The sequence below is a fragment of the Symsagittifera roscoffensis genome, chromosome 9, assembly GCF_963678635.1.
Source record: "Symsagittifera roscoffensis chromosome 9, txSymRosc1.1, whole genome shotgun sequence".
NCBI classification, from domain to species: domain Eukaryota; kingdom Metazoa; phylum Xenacoelomorpha; order Acoela; family Convolutidae; genus Symsagittifera; species Symsagittifera roscoffensis.
In genome coordinates this window covers 39,498,158-39,520,349 of record NC_087070.1, presented here as the reverse complement: position 1 = coordinate 39,520,349, position 22,192 = coordinate 39,498,158, and the positions used below count along the sequence as shown (strand labels likewise).

The 22,192-nt window shown below is 43.8% G+C and overlaps 1 protein-coding gene across 1 annotated transcript in view; it reads left to right on the top strand.

Moving 5' to 3' along the window:
• LOC134853927 (beta-1-syntrophin-like) overlaps positions 1-22,192 on the top strand; it is a 236,233-nt gene that overhangs the window by 43,300 nt on the left and 170,741 nt on the right. The window lies entirely within an intron of this gene.

The following is a 22,192-nucleotide window of genomic DNA, read 5'->3' as shown; positions in this document are numbered from 1 at the left end:
CTGAAAACATTTGCGAAATAAAAGTTACTTTGAGCACTCAAAGGGTCAAAATTTTGATTTGAAAGGCTATCATTTTTCGATAACCGCCTCGATTTCAAATAATTTGGGCTGTTACTTGAACAATTTGATTTTTTCCTGACCATTGAAGAAAGTGACGGAATATTTGTGCTCGGGGCCTAACGAGGCCAAAATTTTCTTTGTATAGGCGCAGAATTTGTTGTTTATAGATCACTTGAATCCAGAGACAAGTCTTCAAACTTGTTTTGAAATATGAAAGGATTGCATTTACCATTTACAAAATTTTCGTGTAAATTTTATTTTGTCGGCTCATTAGTTTTGTCATGGAGTCCGCAAGAGCGAACTTATTTAGTTGTTCAGGTTTCCGCAAATGTAAGCGGATTCCGCAAATGTAAACGGATGCCATTTTTGGGGGATTTGAACGATACTGTGTTTTTGTTACGTGTTCGTGGAATCCAAAAGAGCACCGAAATTTAAGGAACACTGGCATTGCTGCAAATTTTGCGACAAATTTTTTTTCGGCCTGCTGCGTTATCCGCTTACATTTCACCAAATACACAATTTGGCCTCGTAATGGTTGTTTTTTTTCTCCAGACAAATTTTGACTTTTTAACTAGCCGTTTTTGACGGAATGTTTTTTATACTATCCGAAAAGTGTTGTTGTCTTGAGCTCAAGTTTAAAAAATATTTCACCTGCGATTTTTCAAAAACTTTCGGGGGTTCAAAAATTGCCAATATGGCTAATTTAGGACAGTTAACGCACGATATATTTTGAGCTATTAATGTGTAAGCGGAGATCTTATCCGTCGTAGAAATTGTTCCAAATTGGTTGAAGCAGGCTATTTTTCAAAAGATTTACCATACTAAGAACAAAAAAAATTTCATTTTTCCTTTGAATAACATCAATTTTTTTACTCATCGTCAAAACTATCATCGAAAACTTCCCCATAGCTCTTAAAAAGCAGTGGGAATTTTCAAGGATTCGCCTTGATACGAGCAGTCTTGTTTGTTCTGCTATGGAAGTCACAACTCGATAAATAAAAACCATTCAAAAAGTTTCGAATAAAGATTTAAAGGAATATTACGAATTTCATTTTCTAATAAACCGGAAAGTTATATTCTTTTCGGATAATTGTTTCAAGTTTTGTTGCCGTCAGACTATAAGACTATTGACCAGGGATCAACCAAGAATTACAGAGGCAGTTAAGTGGCGGAGCGGTGATTTCGGTACCTCCCCTCCCAGGAAAAGGAGCCGATCATTTTTATAGCTTTCCTTTTATAGCTCCATAAGGAGATTATATGGACTTTTGGACTGATGGAGCGTATAGATGATGTAAATAGCCCATAACAATTTTTCATATCCCGAGTTACAAAGAGCAAAAACGTAGCATAAATAAAAAAAACCAGCTGTAGGTAGATCTCGATGACTGATGTAATTAAACATAAATCAAAAATGAAGAAAAACAAGCAGAGCATAACAAAATAGATGATGAAAAAAAAAGAAAAATTGTTTTAGGAGAATTGAGTTTTTGGTCTAAATCCCAGTTTTCTGCTTGATAGATAAGTGGACAAATCAAAGTAGAATAGCAATCAAATATGCGGCCTTTTGATCTCTTTCCTTTGGTGAGCATTTTTGTCCTTATCTCTCAAATGCCGCCTATATTAATATACTCTCTAAAAGTAAGGATGCTTTAGACGACCCCAACTGAATTCTAAATCTAAACAACACTCTGTTAAGGGTATGATGGTGAATTTGGTATAAATGTCTGTTTTTATAATAAAAATAAATAAGCAAATTGTAACAAAAATTGACTGAACGGTTGATAAAAAGTCCTGTTTAGAGAAACCGTCGGGAAGGATAGGTTTGCTTTGGTCTTAACTGTAGATGAGTTTATACTAATTATGAATGCGGCTTATAAGGACAGGTGTCACGTGATAAAAAGTACGAAAAGGCACCACTTCAAAAATATCTTTTGTCTCTTCTAGTCCCCCTTTGAGGAAGAGGATGCCTGGGTCGGTTCTTTACTCCTTCCCCGAAGGCAGTAGACAAAATTTTGCAGGTGATTCCAAATAATGAAAATCATGGAAGATAAAATCAAAGTCAGAACATGCAATTGTCCCAATAATAGTTTTAAAGAAAATTAAATCTAAACGTGGAAGAAAAAAATGTGTTTGAAATTATTTTTGAAGGACAAACGTAAAAGAAAAGCTCAACATTTCCAGCAAACTTCAAATAGTCCAACTTGGAAGAGTTTTAACAATATGTTCCAATTTCCGAGCTATCTAAGAGGCCTATATACCCGTTAATAACAAATTCTTGTCATGAATATTGATTGCTCTTCAAAAAAAATAGTAATTCCCATTCAAAAGACTGAAAAAGAACAAACTCAAGTATTGCTCAGAGCAGATTTTGTAGGATTAAAGTTATTCATTCAGCTTATAACTATATATTGCCAAGCATCATAAATTTGCGTAAAATTTAAGCGAATGTTCGCAAAACATTTGATAGAAAAAAGAGAACTAATTATTACGAAAATTGCTAGTATCAGTTGAATATGTAAACTTGATTTGTTTCTTTGATTTTTTTTTAAATTTCTTTTTCAATTTTAGAACTAAAGCTTAAACTTTTCGGACTACTCAACAATTTGCCTCCTCTCTATGGTATCTACTGAAGAATTACTATCCCTATAAATATAAGCAGCAGGGGCGGATTTAGGGGGGGGGGGGTTTATACTTTATATGGCGTACTTATATGGCGTGAGAGGACAACATAAAAAAATATGGAAAAAAGCGAACAAGTTGTTTCATCCCGATTTCAAAGGGCAGTCGGAAGTCCATGGTGTTTGATCTTGGTACCAGCATTCTGGATATAGTATTTCAATTGTTTTAAAAAACTAATGAAAACAGTTTCAATGACATTGTTCTAGAAAACTTAGCGTTGGCTGATCAAAAACAAACTTTTGATTAGCCAGATTTTCTTATCATTACACTAATCGTTTACCAAATGACTGAAAAATTACCGAAATAAAAGTTACTTTGAGCACTCAAAGGGTCAAAGTTTTGATATGAAAGGCGATCATTTTTCTATAACCGCCTCGATTTCAAATAATTTGGGCTGTTACTTGAACAATTTGATTTTTTCCCGACCATTGAAGAAAGTGACGGAATATTTGTGCTCGGGGCCTTACAAGGCCAAATATTTCTCTGTAAGTGTCTCCAAAGCCACTAACTAAAATCAAAATGCAAATTTATAAATTCAACAATTCCTTTAATGCTCAAAACTCAACTAAATGTTTCAGTTTTCAATTACAACTTGGTTGCTTAGTTTCTCACTTGAATTTTCGTCACACACATAAAACAATTCTGAGTTTTAACTTCTTCTCTTTTGTCACTTCTTTGTTTCTTCTTTTTTCGTCGCTTAGGAGTTCTAAAACTTCTAAATTCTTCTAATTTTCTTTCTTTTTGCATCTTGTTTTTCGGCCATTTGTCAATCCTCCATCTCCTCCTCCTGCGACATTGACTCTGCACTTTCAGTTTCTGTGTCTTGCAACACATCGTTAGCTATTCTGACGCTGTTAGAAGCAGTCCTCCAACACTTCTGTTCTTCTAACCTCTGTTTACAACAAGGTAGGGGATCTACATTAGATTCTCTGTTTCTGCAGAAGCTATTGTGAAGGCACAAAGTCACGTTTCTCTCCAAATATTCCTTCAACATCTCTTCTTTCTACCTTCCATCACGTTCACTTGTCCTGGAAATTCTCTTCACAGCGGTGGTCACTGCATTCCGATGAGTCACGAAAGCTCGCTTGAAAGCTCCTGCCCCAATGTCCAGCTGATACCCACTGTACACTCTGCCGTGCTTCGACATATGTTTTTTGGCGTATTCGTACAACCATGCAGTCATGTTGGCTCTAAACCAGGGCATCAGTCATCTTCTTGCCCATATCTTTTTTTACTTCCATCGGAATGTTCAGAATCTTGCAGATGGTCTCAAAAAGATCTAAATCTTTTAGACAATCCAATTTCTGCAATTGTTCTCTCGTTGGCGCCTCCTGTCTATTGTTCTCTCTCACATGAGCCTCCAGCCACATTATCGCCATCATAACTCCCACTATCACTACTGCTATGGGCCGTGATGAGTCTGGTAAACCCATGGAGAGCAGCTCTCCAGAGTCCCAGATCAACACCAGATTACTACGCTCGGGATACCACCAGGTCTGCAGCAAGCAGTGGCAGGGAAACTCGTCATGTGTCAACATGATGCTCCTCCAATTACGCTTTCCCGAAGCTTCCAGTAATGGTTCCACTTCCATCATCACTCGGTTGACTTCATCATTCTCGTCTACTGTATTGTAATCTGTAACGGTTGATCTTCTCTGTTTCTGTCTCGCAAAGTCACTGAAGTTCCCACTCACGTATCCCATGAACTTCCTTCCCAGTATCAATTCCAACTCCTCCTTTGTTCTCTCTGGAACTGCTGAGAACATTTTGCACAATAACTCATAAGATCTTTCTGACATTCTCGCTAATCTCACACACTTTGGAACTGAGAAGGCTTGATCCACGAGCTTTCTCGTACTCTTTACATCCACAGCTACGAAATGCACCGGGTATCTGCTCTTGCACAATGGAGCTAATGTCGATCCCACCAAATATCGTGCTCCTGATGGTCTACGATAAGTTTCACTGTATCGGATTTTCATTTCCGCCTCGATCGCTTCCCTCCATTTTCCTATGTGCTTTTGCTCAGTTTGCGAAACTCCTGGGAACACTTCTACACTGATGGCTGTGACCATCTCATGCTTCTGTTCTAGATTCAATAATGACTCTAAAGAACCAAACATGCTATAGAATCCTACTGCAGTCACTAGATTCACCTCGGTTCCTCCATGGCAACCTGCGATCAGTTCCGTTTCTGTTCTTGCTTTCATCACAACGTTCCCAAACAATATCGTCAATTGCTTGTATTGTTTCTCTAGGGTCCTCACACAGTACAGACCTCCACAAACGTGACCCTCCAGTCCACAGACTTCCGCCAGACAGCTACCAGGTTTGACCCAGTCTTCTGGTCCCCAGCCAGGCAACTCCACTGTGTCTTCCCCGTTGCTCCTAGAGGCTGTTGTCATCACATTATAAATGATGTTAAGGTCACGCAGGTTACAGTCTGCATTTAGCTCCCTCTGCACATCTTGTGTAGCCCGTAGTATCGAGTCAGCATTGGGACTAGGACACCATGATGGTCTCATCAGTTCCCACACTACCATCAAGCTCGTTCTCAGTAATTCGTCTGAGAATCCCAATCCAAACTCCACTCGTTTGTCGGATATTGGCACGGAAGGTGCAGTCACCTTTTCTTCAATACTAGTCCCAACTTGGTCTGCGGATTAGTAGCGCTCTTAATCGTTACAATTCTCGACGTCCAGAACCTTAGCAACACTGCTTGCTCGTAATCAAAGAAGCAATCGCGTATTTCTTCACTCAGGAAAGGGTTGTACGCTATCCCTATGACTCCGGACACGTAGCTGTATGACATCTTCCTGATCGGTCCACAGTACTCACTGGATTTCGGCAGTGCCCCCATAGATTTTTTAGTGAGTCTCAGCTCCTTGTTTGAGAATCTCCTGATTTCGTCTATTTTCCTCATGGGTTCTAACTCTTCAAGTTCTTTCATATTCACCCTCATCGGCTTGCTCTGATGCATATCCAGCAGTGCTAGCAAGAGTAAGGCTTTTACTCGTTTTTAATCGTTCATCGCCCTCCCTCAGCATCTTGACACAGGTGTTCAAGGCTGGCACTGAAATCTGCTCTATCAGGAATCGAATGAAACAGAGAGCGTCTCTCCGCTTCGCACACGCTACTGCCATTCCCTCCTGGATTATCAGATCCCTCAGGTTCGTCATCAGGAATACCTTCTCTTCTTTTGACCTTTTCCTTTCTTCTGAGTCATATTCCCCGCGAGTCAATCCCGTCATGCACCAGGCGAACCTCAGTTGTAATTCGGTTCTCACGTAAGTTACTGCCATGAGAGCTCACGTAAGTTACTGCCGTAGTCCTCATTTCCTCTTCAAAGTACCGTAACACTACAGATTTCCATGGAAGGCTCACCAACTGCTCGATCGTTTCCGCCTGCATCTCAGACGACGCTGAGTCCCGTATGCTTTCTGCTTAAGGGTGGTGCCTTGCATCATTGTCTCCAGATAACCTTCCATGGCACTCATTAAGTGTCCTCTGGCCCAGTTTCTGTACTCCAACATCTCCATGTACCCACCGGTGGGTTCATCTATTGCTACAGTCTCCGACAGTGTCAGTCGATTATATTCCACTGGGACCAGTTGTCCTACGACACTTCCCTTTCCGTGGTTCATGGGAAACGGTTTGAAGTCTTTCATGGTACTTTCTCCACATTGGCTGAGTATTTCAATTTCTAACGTTGCTCCAGTCAGAGTGCGGTCTTTCCGTTTCGATTTATAACCTGTCAATTTTATCCCTGCCATGAGAATGGGCGGCACCACTGCTACATCCGTCAACATTCTGTCTGTGCCAGGCAATCGATCGTCACCTTGTCCCAAATCCATGACTTCTCCGACTAGTTTGCTTTTCGCTGAGTTGACAGCTTTTACCGATATCTCCGAATCCACCTTCGTCTTTCCCGCTCTCCTCGGTATCACAATGCTGCCTAGTTTAATCTTCATCTCATTGATCTTATCAATCACCAATTTCGATCGCATCGTTCCTTTCCTAGTTCTCGACAGATACACAACTTCTCCTTTATCCTCTTGCGTTGTCATCTTTATAGGAGAGTTTGCTTCACTTTCGTCAGTGGCTGAGTCGATCAACAACTCACTCAATCCCCCTTCACACTCGTCAAGTTTGTCAAGGACTTCCCGCATCAGTGGTCGGTTGAAACCTACTTTCAACATGGACTGGGTCCCATAGCTCTGAACCACTGTCTCGGTGATGTACTTCTCGGTGATGTACTTCATGGTCTCGGTGATGTACTTCCCACTCTTCTTCGGGCAACGTTTCCAAGAAAGGTACTCTGGCAGAGCCTTCTATTCTTCTCCTCCTAGGTGATTCCATGAGGATTCTTTGTTCGTTATTTCTCGAATTGTCCGGAGAACTGCTCTCCGGCAAATTCCGTTTCATTTCTGTAAAGGCTGACGGAGGTTCCAGTGTCGAAGTGCCTTCATCTGCTGGCTCAATCGCCTCCAACGTATCCGCATTGTTCTCAAAATCACTGAGGAAATTGAAATCCAGGCTGGATATTCCTCCTGTCGATGCCCTGTCGTCTTCCCCACCAGCTTGATTTGCATCTTGTTGCACGGGTTCTTCCGTTTGACGGCTTACTCCCTGCCCATCACCTCCTTCTGACGTATCCTTCTTCGAGCTTGAGGGTCCTTGCTTTCCAGTGTCGCCCCCTTCCAGAAATTTCGGTATGATCAGTGTGCCGGCCGATCCATCTTCCTCTTCTCCATGGACCACTTTGATTTCCTCACAGCCGAAGGGTGCTAGGAAGGTTCTCGTCTGCAGCGTTCCTCCTACCGTCAACTCCGGTTTCACACTAGTCAGGATCAAGGAGGCCTCAGGCAGTTCGGTTCTGCCTCTCATCTTCATAGGCGCTAAGTCTAACCCCGCTTATTCCTCATCAAACCCTCCAGGCTTGGGAGTCGCGGCGTTGCTTATTCGTCTCCTTGTCGCTTGATCCGTGTAGGCAAATCGTGTGTATTGCAACACGGCGGCTTTCCTCCCCACAAAGTATGGATCCATCGTTCCCACGAATTTCTCTATCCTCCTTTCATTGGTTTCAAATGCTCTTAGTCTAGGAGTTTGTACTACGGAGACTGCTCCGAGCACCATCCTTCTTATCAGAGGGAATTCAGGGATTTCTTCTGACACCTTCTCGTAATCACCCCAATCTTTTGTCTCTTCTCTCACCTTGTGATATGCCGCAGTGAGACGAGGAATTCTTGTTATCTCACCATTCGTCTTGCCATAGGGCCTTAGATTCCAGAGCTTCGGAAATACTTCAATGTGCCCTCTTTCTACTTCTCCCATACGATCACGGAAGTGGTCATCAAAGTTGTCGACCGTCATTTCTGGCTCTGCTATCTTTCCAAACAACAGATCTTCGCTCATGAGTACTCGCAAAACATGCTGCTCACGCCAGTTCAGCACACTCCCGTCCACTGCTGATATGAGGTTCAGGTGCAACACCGACCTCCTGTAAGCTTCCACCTTAACATCAGGGAATGCAAACGTGACTGCTGGTCCATAGATCACTGTCACAAACTAACTCCGTGGCCCCTCTGATCAGCGCTAAGGGATCGGTCCTCATAATAAGCTTAGATCAGTTAGCAGAGGCATGCCCCGACATGTCGTCTCACGTCTTCCTCCCTCTCAATCGTCTCATCCTCCCCTGTTCCAAAGCGATTCTGATGCAGGAGGTACTGGATAAGAGTATGTCTCAGATCTCTTATCTTATTCCACGAATCCGTGGCTTTCTTCACATAAAATTTCTTCACATTCTCTCTCATCTGCTCTGGGTAACGTGTCAGGTTCATCAGTCCTCCCAAGTTTCCATGGGTTATTGCAATCAATGTTAGAAGTCCATCTAACCGCAAGTTCTGAACTCCTTCGGTGAGCAGTACTACCGGTACTTTCACAAAGTTTTCTGCTCCAAGTGTCACGAACAAGGCTAGCAGTTCAACGATTGATACTTCCACCCAGCCCTTCCAGCATGCTATCAGTCCGTTCAAAGCCTTCTTCTCCCTACACCTTCTCAGTCCAGAAAGTCCCCAGGGTAACTTGGCACACTCTGTTTACAAACTCGGCTGCCTTCTCCTCTGCATTTTCGGCCAGGTTCACCTCCTTTACAAGGTAGGCATGGATTTTCCTGATCATCACTTGGCCTTGCTCAAAAGTATCCGCGCCCAATGCCGCTACTCGGGGATTTAGATGTAGCCACTGGTTAGCTTCTGGTTTGGTTCTCAAAACCATCGCCTCCAAGTGAGCTCTGGTATCCTTAAAGTTATTTCTTCTCTCTTCTTCCTCTTTTATGTCCATTCCTCGGAGCCATAAGTTGTTCGACATCGCCTCACTTACTCGATGGTCGTCATCTATTCCTGGCTTCATTTTGAGCTGTCGACTGAAGTTAGACAGTTCCAACCCCAGCACATCGTCCAACACAAGCATGTGTAGTGAGTGGTCCTTGAATCCTCTCATCGCGTTCGAGATATCCCACCACACCGCCGGTAGTTCGGCCCTGAGTGGTCTCAGATTCTCCATCTCTATCTCGCGATTTGGGGCCGATATGATTACATCATATTTCCTTTCCGAAAGCAAGGCCACGATCGCATACACGAATTTCAGTCCATCCGGGAGATGTGCATACCCCGGAGACAGCGCGAACACTGCTCTCGGTGTCATCTTGGTGAAGGACCCCTCCTTCATCGTATCCACCACTTCACCCATTGACTCGAGGTTGTCTTTTATTGCTGGCCATACAGCTTTTCTGCCGTTGTAGGCTCTCTGAGTCTGCTCAGGAAACCTCTACTGTGTAGATGGTCATTGATGCCAGCAAACACGATCGTGATTGGGTTCATCTCCGTCTGTCTTTGTACTCCGATAGCCATTGACACGGATTGCAGTAGGTCCAGATCGACCGCTGCCAACATTATGACGTCCGGCCAAAACAGAGAGTTGGAAGTGTGTACGAACTCTGAATTCGCTACTATGATAATCTTGGCCTTCCTCATTTCTGCCTTGTCGTACGCGGCAAAGATTGTCTCATCTTTCTTTATCGCTTTCAACCCGCCGTACCTTTGGACATCACCTTCTTGATTCACTTGTTTCGGGTATACTCTTTATTTCACATGACCTGGGGGTGTCTTCAGCTGTCTGAACATCTTCACATAATGTCCAATCGGTGCCCTTGTTGTCAAGAATCTCCCAGTTCTCTCTTCCCGATTTCCTTCATCGTGACTCAACCTCACGTATTGTAATGGTCGTACGTTCACTGGTCCCATTGTGTTATTAGAGGGCAGTCCCTCTAGGTCAGCAAACCTCAAGGCCGTCGTGGAGCTGAAGTTTATGCCAGCGGCTATTAACCAGTCTACGCCTGTTACTGAGTACAGTCCACTGACTGATAGCCTCGCTCCATTCAGCATCCTCATGGCATCCGCTGCGAAGCTCACTGTCTGAAGGTTCAGTTTCATCAGGTCATCCTTGTATATGTGCCACGGAGAAGGTATTGGCCTCAACCACATTAGAGAGCTCCTGTTTGGACGTCGCTCCTCTCGATTGGTGCTCGTTGTCTCAGATCTCGTATCGATCTAGAGGCGCTGGTCGTTTCCACTGTCGAGTTGACAGGTCCTAATCTTCGTCTAGGTTTGATGGTCCTCCTCATGGGCGCTTCTCCCAATCGATCTCGTACATCTGTTCTGTGCCCGGGTTCGCTAGAGCTTTGCGGCTTATAGATGGTCACGGCTGGGACCGCTCCCAAGCGTGTTTCCAGGTTAGGAGGCACAAAGGTGGTAATTGTCGGTTCGTTAGATGCTCCCTCTTCCTTCAGCACTCCCGTGTCAAAGAGTTCTACTTCCAACTCATCCAATCGCTCATGGAAGACTCTGTTCAACCAAGCCTGTCCCTCTATGCTATCAAAGTGAATGCCGTCAGTGGTCAGCCTGGCCTGATCCATTGCCCTCGGTTCGTGCTCGATATCCATAAGGATCATCCTTCCGGCATTCTGACTTGCAAGATTCCTCAGGATGTTGTTGCACCTGATCACTCCTTCGTTGTGTCTTCTCCCTGTTGCAGTCAATGTCCTCCTGTTCATTGGCACAGTGCAAACGGTCAGTACCGCGCAGTTGAACTTCTGCCAGGGAGTAGTAAACAAGCATACCATCCTTGATTCCCATAGTGCTTCCTCCTCATCCGAGCTTCTATAGGATCATTACATTAGGGATTCTCCCTGGATTCATCAACTCCACCATCCGAAATAACTGGGCTATCGTCGCGCCTCCGAAAGTCATCACCGTGGTGATCCAGGAGGTCCTCAAGTTTGAGAGCATCCTGACCAAGCTGTCTCCCAGTATCAGATGTGATGTCCCCAGTGGTGGTTGCTGCAGGTTTACTGACGGTTCCAGGTCGCTCGATTGAAGCAAGCTCTCTGATCCGCCTCCGGAACTCCGGTGAAGTTATACTTCACATCATTATTCTTTTGCACATCCATTACCCGTGACACTTTCTTCGCCGGCATCTTTCGTATCTTCCTGTCTGGGACTTTTGAGCTCCTCATTGGTAGCGTTGCCATTGGTAGCCCTTTTGGTCATTACATCTTGGGAGAGCTGTACTCTGCCCATATCGTCAACCGATCCATAGGGTGCAGTCACCCCGGAATCTGGCGCATTCTTGTTGGCCACTAGTCGTCCAGCTGTCTCTATCAGCTTCCTCATCGTCTGCTCCACGACTGGGTCACCTAAGGTATCACTCGGGTCCGGGATTGTCACTCAACCTGTTGTATCTGAGAGTCGCGTTTCTGTCATTTGACTCAATTCTTGAGGCGTCAAGAGCTCCATCGGGGACTGCCCACGAGGAATACTCCTTGCGGGTATCACTTTTTCCACAGCTTTAGTCAATGCCACCCGTTCCGATCGCTCCTTGTAGTCCCGCCTCAAGCGTTCAATTTCTTCACCCTGCTTTTTGTTGCAGTCTTCAAACAATTTCTTCCACATGTCTCTGTCGTCCTCCGTAATGAGCATGGTCTTAGTCACTTCATCCAGCTCCTTCCTGATCCTTTCCAGCTCATCTTGCTTCCCATCTAGATCTTGCATGGTTCGGTTCGTTTGAACCCCTTGTTCTACTTTCGCCCTCTTTGGTGGCACAGCTACTCTCAGTGGTGAACCAGACGAGGCAGCCTCGCTGTTCATTTCTTGATGCATTCTCGTCAGCCCAGGCTTGGGCTTGGAGGGCAAAGGCATTTCACCTGGTTGATAAGTCCTAGAACTTCCCAATCCAGGCTCATTCGCCAAGTCACTCCTTGAGAGACCCCCGTTTCTACACCTCATCACTCTCATGCTCGGGCGGTCTAGCACTCTCCTCTCTCCGTATGCTGCCATCAATAGGACTTCCGTGGGGCGGTCCCCACGGTCGTCATGCCCCAAGATGTTTATCAGGGCTGTCAGCAACATGACAACCTCTGGGTCCTCCAGAGCGAAGTCTCGATCCATTAGCCGACGATAGATCGCATCTACCATCGGTCCTACATATGCCTCTGCCAGTTCCATCAATTCATCCAAGTTGAAGTTATCCATTCTCTTTTCAGGTGGCTCGATTCGATTTGATTCAATGATTTGACTCAAGTGAGTAATTAAATGATCAATCAGGATCTAGAAAAGAGGTCACGAATATCACACTTGTCCGTTTCACCATAACTTCTCGTTAAAATTTATTTAAAACAGTCGGATAAAAACATTTTGATCCTAAAATTCATTAAAATCAATCGGTCTCTAAAATTTTGGAACTCGACCTAAGTTTGGACAGTCCAAACTTCGGATCTATTCCTAAGATTGTTATTCAGTTGTTCGTGGTCACTAACTCCTTCTTACCCAGTACCTTAATAACATAACACATAACATAACATAACACACATTACCTACTTTAGTCTGACACCCTCTTGCATGTCACCTTAACTCAACCTATACTTAAGTAATATTTCTTATGTAAGTATACTTGTATATTAGTATCAGAGAAGATCACGTGTATGAGCGCGAACAGTTCTCGAGGATGCAGTCGTCCTCTGTTCGCGTCGTACACTGGAAGCGAAAGCTCCTTCACATCCCTTTCCACGAGGAAGTCTCTCAATCTCGTCAAGGACAAGACTAGGTTTTCCGGGTCCTTGTGCCGCTTCTCCGTCGCCCGTGTCACTAAGAAACATAGGTGTTCCCGGTATCTGTGACGCCGCCGGAGGCAAGGCTGCTACGCCCCCTATTCCTGGTCTTTGCCTCCAAAGGAATTCTATGTTTTTATATTCTCTCTTAAAATCTGCTGCTAACGCTCTCTTAAAACTCATGTCTGCTGTGATTGCTATTGCACATGTTCTATCTGTGAGTATGAATCTGCTGTCTGTTAGTATTATGCTACTTGAATATCCATTTGGTAAGTTAAAATATGACTCAACTACCCTCCCTGTGTCAGGTTTCTTTGGTTCTTTTCCTGTTTCTGCTTCTAAATCCACTGTCTCTCTTGCTATTCTTATTTTTTTAGTAAATTTTTAGTGTGGGAAAGTCCTACCCCCACTCCCCGGACAAAAATATCCATCGACGTCCCCGTCGATTGCATACCGGGTATCAAATCGAGATTGGAAGCTGGAATGAGTAGTCGCCCCTCCTGGGCAGGCCAGGAAGGATCTTCTTGTTCGGTTTTCATGTATTTCGTGCTTTCACGATCTACATCTTGAATCGTGACACTGGTCTCCTTTGGGTCCGACGTCATTTCGTTCAGCCATTCCAAGACACGCAGATTCGTCAAGTCTTGTTCATATGACTGCTGTTGCTCGTCGTCGATTTCTACCTCGGGTTTCGACCGGTCATCGACCCACTCATCGTCTTGATCATCGACTATGTCAATGTCCTGTGACAGTTATTTCCTCTAGACCCACTACTTCTTCCCCTATCTTCTTTAGGTCTATCCTGTCCACTACAAAATTGTCGTCGTAAGGGTTATATTTCTTCTTGGATCTTGCCCTGTCATTCTGGCGAGTCTGTATTCTTGGGAACCTCCCTTTGTTCAGGGTCTTGCCAGTCCTCTTCTGCGTAGGGTAAAGTTTCATCGTCTGCTTCAATCACCTCAATTGGGTCCAGGTCCAGTGGTGTACTTGTTCCTTCCTCTATGACTTCATTTCCATCGTTTTTTTCTCTGGTGCCCTTCTCATTGACCTCACAAGCAGGGTCCATCATTAGATAATCCCCTTTTTCCATGTCTGCAGGTATACACCAGTCTTCTGTCGATAGATTGTGTGGCTTAATGTTTTCTTAATGAGCGGCTCGGCCAGTACTCAGTCTATAAAAGCGTCCCTCCTGGTGCACCTCCGTAATCATGAAGGGTTCCTCCACTTTTTTAAAAGCTTTTTCGTTCCTTTCGGTGGTATGACGTTCTGAAATACCCATACGTAGTCCCCTACCGAATAAGTTTTTGCACCAGCTGCTTTCTTGTCGAATCTTTTCCTCTGCCTTACCTGTGCCTGCTGAATATTTTGTCTACATAAGTCGTTCAACTCTTGCTGACGTCTAATTACATCCCTTACATAGACCTGTGGTGACGTCTTCTTCCCCTCATACTCTGGGTAGAAGAAATTCAAGGGCAAGGGCTTCTCGTGCCGGGTCAGCATCATATGTGGACTAACTCCGGTGGTGGAATGTTGTGTGCTATTGTAAGCTCCCATCACCTGTGGAAGATATCTGTCCCAATCGGTCATGTACCTGGAACAATATACCCTCAGCATCGACACTAACGTTCGATTCTGCCTTTCCACTAGGCCATTTGTCTGGGGATGGTATGTCGTAGAGTGAGCTTGAGCAACCTGTGAGCGTCTCATTAGCTCTTTCGTGAGCTCTCCTACGAAAGCTGTTCCATTATCCGGTTGAAACGATATCGGAAACAGTGTCTCGCTATCCACGTATTGATCAGGTGGTCGCACGTCTCTTCCGCCGAGGCAGTTATGCAGGGCACGGCCTCTGCATACTTCGTGAAGTGATCTATTATGACCAAGACCTGACTATAACCACTGTCTGTCATGTATATCTTTTGGTGGTCTATCTGCACCACCTCGTTGAATTCAGACGACTCGATCGTAAGGGAAACCGCAATTTCCTTGGATCCTTGACCTGTTGGCATGACAGACATGCTGTTACCCACTTCTTGCATGCCTTCTTCATTCCAGGCCACTCAAAGCGCTTCAGGATCCTCTGATACACTTTGTCGATCCCCTGATGGCCCATCTGATCATGCGACCTGAATAAGAGTTCTGTCTGATAGAGTTGCGGCAACAAAATCGCGTTATACTTGTATAGGACTTTGTCTTCGTCTCTTCTCTTGCAAGCCACAATCCCGTCCTTGTTCAAGTATAACCTTCCCTCTTTCTGCATAAAATACTGTCTCAGAATTCAAAAATTTTTAGAATAGGATTTTGTAAATAGCAATATTGTAAATAGAATCAATTGTAAATAAAAATCATGAGACGGAGCAGGGTACTGGTAGCTGAAAAAAGAGCTACAGAATCAAAGACAAAATATAACTCGTCGCTACGAAAAATGACATCGGTTGGCCCAAGAATAACAAAGAAGAATTTTTCAGTTAGCATGGTCAACACAAGGAGTACTAGAGATAACAAGACAAAAGAGGGCGCGGAAGGGAAACAAGCGGAACCCGCCAACGAGATTGACCTAGAAACACCAGACTAGAGTGTGGATGAGGTGGAGAAGAAGACGACGGAGTCAACACCGATGCCGAATGCAGAGGAACCAAATCAAAAGTCGATGGAGTTCTCGCCAATAGACACTCTGGAGGACACAACAGGCAACACGCCAGAAACAGTAAAGGACGAGTCTCGAGTAAAAACGTCATTTACTGAAAATTTGGCAATGATGGTCGGGATGAAATCAAGAGACATAGTGACGGAGGAACCGAAAACCGAGAAAGGCAAAACATTTGGAACAGTTTCCACGAAAACGACAGTGACCAACCAAGACGAAGACCAAGTTAAACAGGGAGCAGCAGCCAACAGCAGAGCAACAGCTGACCATGAAACAACAACTTCTCTGGAGCTGGGCGATCTGATGGCGAAGCTAGATCAGATTGACAAGAGACTAAAGCACAGCGAGGAGGATAGAGAGGTGATAAAAAAAGAATTAAGATACAACAAACACGAGTACCTGGACAACTATTTCAATCTGGCGAAAGCGACAGAGGAAAAGCTTCAGCAGATGTCAGACAAAGCAAAGTAGATGGCACTGATGGAGAGCGAGGCAAGAAATCAAAAAAGACATGCAAGAGATGAAGCAACGGTATGACGCAGTGAACAGCCAGTTGGTGAGTCTGGAAACGAGAATGGACACAATGAGTAGGGACCAGGCTGAGAGTTCATGTGCAATACAGGCAAAACTAGACGCCATCTTGAGAAACTCTACGTCACAGGACAGGCCGGCAGCGGATCGAACGCAAGGCAACAGAGTTGACTTCGTGGAACCACAACGGAACAAACGGCAATCTCTGATTCTTGTAGTACGTGCTGCGAGAAAATCCTTAAAAGCGAAAGCTCTTTCGAACGTTTTTGCTGTGGCTGTCGAATGCACCTGAATGAAGACTGCACTGGTCCAAGTGAAGCCGCTGTCAATGGAGTACCAGTCTTAGGAAAAAATGCTCTATTGATATGCAACAAATGCGTTGAAGAAAAACGTCAAGATAATTTGACCCAAGCTGCCCATGAAACTACAACCTCAAAAGAACTTCGAGATACTTAAATGAAAACCCTGGAAAACGAAATGACTGACCTCAAAAAAACAGTGACCGAAATCAAAACGCTGCTAAGCACAAGAGAACCTGATTCAGATTATCCAACCCAACCTAGCTCAATTGCCAGTCGCCAAAAACCGCCACCGAAACCCGCCGAGGAACTCGATGGCATTCGCATACGAGGAATCCCTGAATCAACGGAGAAGGAAGCAATATTGCGCCAAGAACACGATCTCGCCAAAGTTCAAAAAGTATTGACCCATATGGATGTCAATGCCTCAATTGGCGATGTCATACGCCTGGGTCGATATGACGAGAACAAGATAAGAACAATCTTATTAAAAGTGCCCAATGCATATCAACGACGAATGATATTGCTATCTGCGAGGAAACTGAAAAACTCCCCTCAACCAAATTTCCTCCGCCGACAACTGACGAAGGAAGAAGCTGATCAAGAAAACCTTGCCCTCGTCAGAAGAAGGCAACTTATCAGCGACAAATCTGTAGACAGAAAGGACATAAGAGTCCACGATGCATCTCAGTACATTCGAAGAGGTGGAAAGTGGATAAAAGAGAAACTTCCAGATCCCGAAGCACCCAATTGACTAGCAGCGACGATGAATATCCTTGTTTACAATGTCAGAAGTAAAAAACGCTTATCAAGTCATCTGTCTAACTGAAACCTGGTTGACAGAAAGCATCGGCGACGCTGCACTTTTTCTGACAAACTACGTTATCCACCGCAATGACAGACCGAGTGACAAAGGCTTGACAAAACATGGTGGCGTACTCATAGCAGTAAACCGTAACATTCCAAGTAGCCAAATCAATTCCGCGTTTCCAGATTGTGTTATCATCCGCATGTCACTGAACAAGCCGATTTTAATATGCTGCATCTACAGCGCTTCTTCAAACAGTACCTACACATGGGGAATCTCAGATCTAATCGAACTCCTAAAAATCCTGAGGCGTAAGCAATTTGAACAAAGTGCAATTTGTTCGTACATAGTTGCAGATGTAAATTTTAACTGTACACACTGGCCGTCGATGACTTCAACTTCTCTAGATAAGCAGTCAATCCTTGACGAACTCTGTGAGTCAAACTTCCAACAACTAATAAAAACCCCTGATGGAAAATCACTAGACATTCTCCTTAGTTTGACATTCGACTTGTTCATAAAAAGACACCAGCCATCAAACAAAATCTAGATTTTGGCATTTTTGCGTACAAGAAAGCAAACTGGGAAGAAGTGATTGAATTCATTCGTCAACACCCCTTCCAACGATTTTGCTTGAGCAACGTTGAACTGATGCTCGATCATTGGTACGAGTGGTTATACGAAATACTACAGGACCTGCTACCTATCACTGCAAAACACAGGTCTGAACTAGCTCCTTGGGTGGGAAGCGATTCCTCCAACCTTATCAAGAAATTAAATACACTCCAACTTAAAAAATCAGCGAAAACCTACCCCATCGAACGAAGGCAAAATTGAAAATCTGCAAACTGAACTAACACTGTCCCTTCAAAGTGACCAAACGAAAAAATGCTTTTTGAGAATGGGAAATTTAGCGAAATACAACGATATCTGAAATCGATCACCAAGTCTCGCATGATCCCTTCAGAGATCTTCCTAGATCAAAAAATAGCCAATATAGACGCTCAAAAAGCTGAATTGTTTAACATATATTTTCAATCAGTTTTCACACAAAACGCCAACGTTGGGAAAGCAGAACGACAAGATAACGTTCTTCTGAACAGTATCAAATTCACTATCGATGAAATAGAAGATGCCCTGAACGAGCTGCACGTAAATAAGGCAAATAGACCAGACATGATTGGTTATACTCTTCTGAAAAACCTCTCAAAATAACTACCAAAATCACTTCACTTACTGTTCAACTTGATTGCAAATAAAGCGATATTTCCAACAAAATGGAAGATCAGCGAAATCTCACCAATTTTCAAAGACGGGGATAAACAAGACGTATCAAATTACAGGCCGATCAGCCTGCTCTCACCAGTTTCAAGACTGCTTGAGAAACTAATATTTGATAAACTGGCCTCTATTGTCTACCCAACCCTAACACCAGACCAACACGGTTTTAGACCTAAACGATCGAAGATAACAAACCTAATAGAGTATCTACACGAGATATTTAGCTGCCTAGGTTCGCCAAACTGCAACTACCTGAACACCTTCTACTTGGACTTTCAAAAGGCTTTTGACAAAGTCTCGCACGGAATCCTCATGGAGAAATTATTGACTTCTGGAATTGGAGGAAATTGTTTATCTCTGATACACAGCTACCTCTCGAACCGGAAGCAAACCGTGAGGCTGAATGACACAATTTCCGGAGAGCTGGAAGTCTGCTGCGGCGTTCCCCAGGGCTCTATACTCGGGCCGCTTCTCTTCCTAGTCTTCATAAATGATCTACCGTCCTGTCTCATGTCCGCAACATTTGGTTATGCAGACGACTACAAAATTGTTGGAGACAACCCTTTAACTCTCAACATAGATGTTAGGGGACTTTGGAGGTGGTGCGAGGAAAACTGCATCTGAATGAACCTGACGAAAAGTAAAGTCCTCTGTATCAAAGGATCAGCTACGATTGCACTCCCCAGTTACAGCTTCGAAACCACTGAAGTAAGGAAAGATCTGGGCATCCTGATAACCGACACGCTCTTTTGGACGCAACACACAAAAAAGAGGGCTGAAAAAGCCTTAAACGCTCTCTTCGTACTCAAAAGGAATCTCTCAAAGGCGAATTTCGCGACCAGAAAAAACGCATAAATCTGTTACGTTGTGCCAATTCTGTGCTACGGTTCAGCTATCTGGAAACCATCAAAAGATGACTTAGGAATCATAGAAAGTGTGCAGCGGAAAGCGATCTCCTGGATTTTCATGACAAGCAATAGCCATATCTCCTATAAAGACAAACTCGTGAAACTTAACATCCTTCATTTGTCTCTATACCAAGAGCTTCATGTTGGACTGCTGTTTGCAAAAATACTAGCTGGAAAAGTTGACATCGACTGGAGAACCCATGTAAGCATCACTGACGTTGGAAACCGAAGAGCTCAAATGACACGAAATTTCGTCTGCAAACACATGCGTCTGAAGAAGTGCGAGACGGATTTCTGGTTTCGGGCATGTCGTCTCGTGTGCCAGTGGGTCATATCTAGAAGTTTGACCTTGAGGAATACGAAATACTCAGTTTTGGGATGAAGTTTAATTTTTCAAAAATTCGAATTGAGCCTGTCATGCTCAGTTTTCTCGCGACAACTGAAAACATCAGAAATAAAAGCAGAACGACCGAATCGCAATTGCGGGAAAGTGACAGATCAAACAGCGGGAAATTGCTATTCGCAATTTCCGAGATTATAATAAAAACACGAGAGTAGAGCTGTCCTATCTTGATACAGGAGACAGAGTGATTACGAAAGAAGATCAGCTGAACCAGAGTGAACCTTCAGTGGAAAGGTAGACAACTGAAGTCTCCCAATGGTTCAGACCCAAAACTGTATTCTCAAGTTAAAACTCATTTCCTTCGATTGGAATTCATTGATAGAAAACTTCTCGAGTTATATTCAGTTATATTTATTCTAGAGTTACTAATTAGCTCAATTACTCTGATTCTCAATTGTGCTGCTATGTAAGTACCTAATTTAATTTCCCGAGTGTTTTTTTGTAATAAGTATGTTGAGATAAGGCTAGTTTTAGGTTGATCCATCTGAAATGGATCAAAGTTCCACTGTCCACCAATAAAAAAAAACTCAACGGATTGTTCCGACCATGTTTTTAACGGCGTTTGTGTGTTTTGGGTATTTTGAGACCTAAATATGGGGACGTTCTTATTTTCTAGAGTGGGGGGGGGGCTGTTTTGGTAGTGGTTTTTGAGCTGTAACGGGTTCTAGTCTCATGTCGCAAGTGAACCGAATTGGCTCCGACCGTTTTGAGGTAGAAAAACACAAGATATAGTGTCCCTGACTCCTGAGCCAATGGTTATAGGGCCTATTTTTCTTAAGCCTCATATGTGACTGAAGTAGGCGACTTTTACATAGTGTTTTTATGGCGCTCCTGGGTGTTTTTACGACATCATGACTACGGAGTCGAACCCACTTGACACAGCTCCGGGCTACATGCCCATTCTAGAGTACAGGTGGTACAGTTCAGCGGGAACGTGTAAACCTTCCGGCTGTACCGTGATAGCTTTTTAAGAAAACTCGAGAAAATTTCCTGGTACACTCTCCGAACGAGGCTTAGCTAATTGAGTAAAGGGGGGTAACTAGGGGGACAAAAACACGAGCAAAAAGACAAAAAACGAAACAAAAACAAGAAAAAAGAATAGAAAAAGTAACAAAAACCATAAAACAAAAATTGACGGTGACTTTGACACCAGATTAGTTGGATCAAACCTTTAGATTAATTAAATAGTATACCCATACTGTTTTATAAGACCGATCGTTTCGATCAACCTAGCAACCTAATCCAGCAACCTCAATAAGGTGCCCGAGTGGGGGGCGTTGTTAAGGGTTTTCAGATAGCTTAAAACTTAGCTGGACAACTAGGAGACTTGACTGGAAGAGGTGACCAGCCGAGTGGGGAAGTGGTTCACAAGGATTGAGCTGAACCACTAGGAGACTTGACTGGAAGAGGTGACCAGCCGAGTGGGAAAGTGGTTCACAAGGATTGAGCTGAACCGCTAGGAGACTTGACTGGAAGAGGTGACCAGCCAAGTAGGAAGGTGGTGCTGGTAACAAGTGCAGTGCACGTCAAGGAGACAGCCAGCACGAGCAGAGCAACAAGAGAGGACGGGGCGTTCTCAAGTTGGTCAAACGGGTATCGTTAAAATCCACATTACATTATAGGAGATAAGTGTAAAATTGGATAAGCGGAACCCCACTATTTTGAGGAACGTCTTTTACTCAAGCAGGCCTGGAAACAGGTTCTACGGTTTTCTCTCAAGAGGTTTAGCACCCGGCGCTTAAGGGAATTTTCGGCTTGAGAGGGGGCTAAAGAGGGGGGAGGTTAGAAGGGGGCTCGTTAGGTTAGAGGTTGGTGGTTGTAAAGTGTAAAAAGGGGGGACACATTAGAGTAACTAATTGATCGGCATCGTCGATTTAGTTACATTAGATTCTTACACGCGTCGGATATAAGAAGCGGATATCCAAATTTAACATCGAGTTAAAGCAGGTACCCTGGTCGGTTCGGTAGGGGGGAACGGACATCGACAGTTTTTGTGATACCCCATAAGATGGCTAGCAGGGGGGAAGAAAATGCGTGGCAATCGGGTACCAGACGTTTTTTATTTCGGACAAAGGTTGACATCTGTCAGCTTTGAATTTTAGGTGGGTTCATCTCTCTGTTTTTATAATTTTTCCTAATTAAATTTTTACGTTTTGGTGAGAGTTTTTTTTATTGGTATTTGAACGAACAGGTGATCACAAAATACCTGCGAAGAAGTTGGGTCTCAAATTGCCTGAAACAACGAAAGGGAGATAAATACAGGGGGTCAGTATTTGAAGCTTCTGGCCATTAAGATAGGGTTTTTGGGAAAATTTTTACTAGAGCTCAAGTGATGGTACACGGTACAGTGGTTAAGGAGTCCCCACAACAAAGAGGAAGAAATCCTACTATACAGACACTTGGTGACAAGTCTT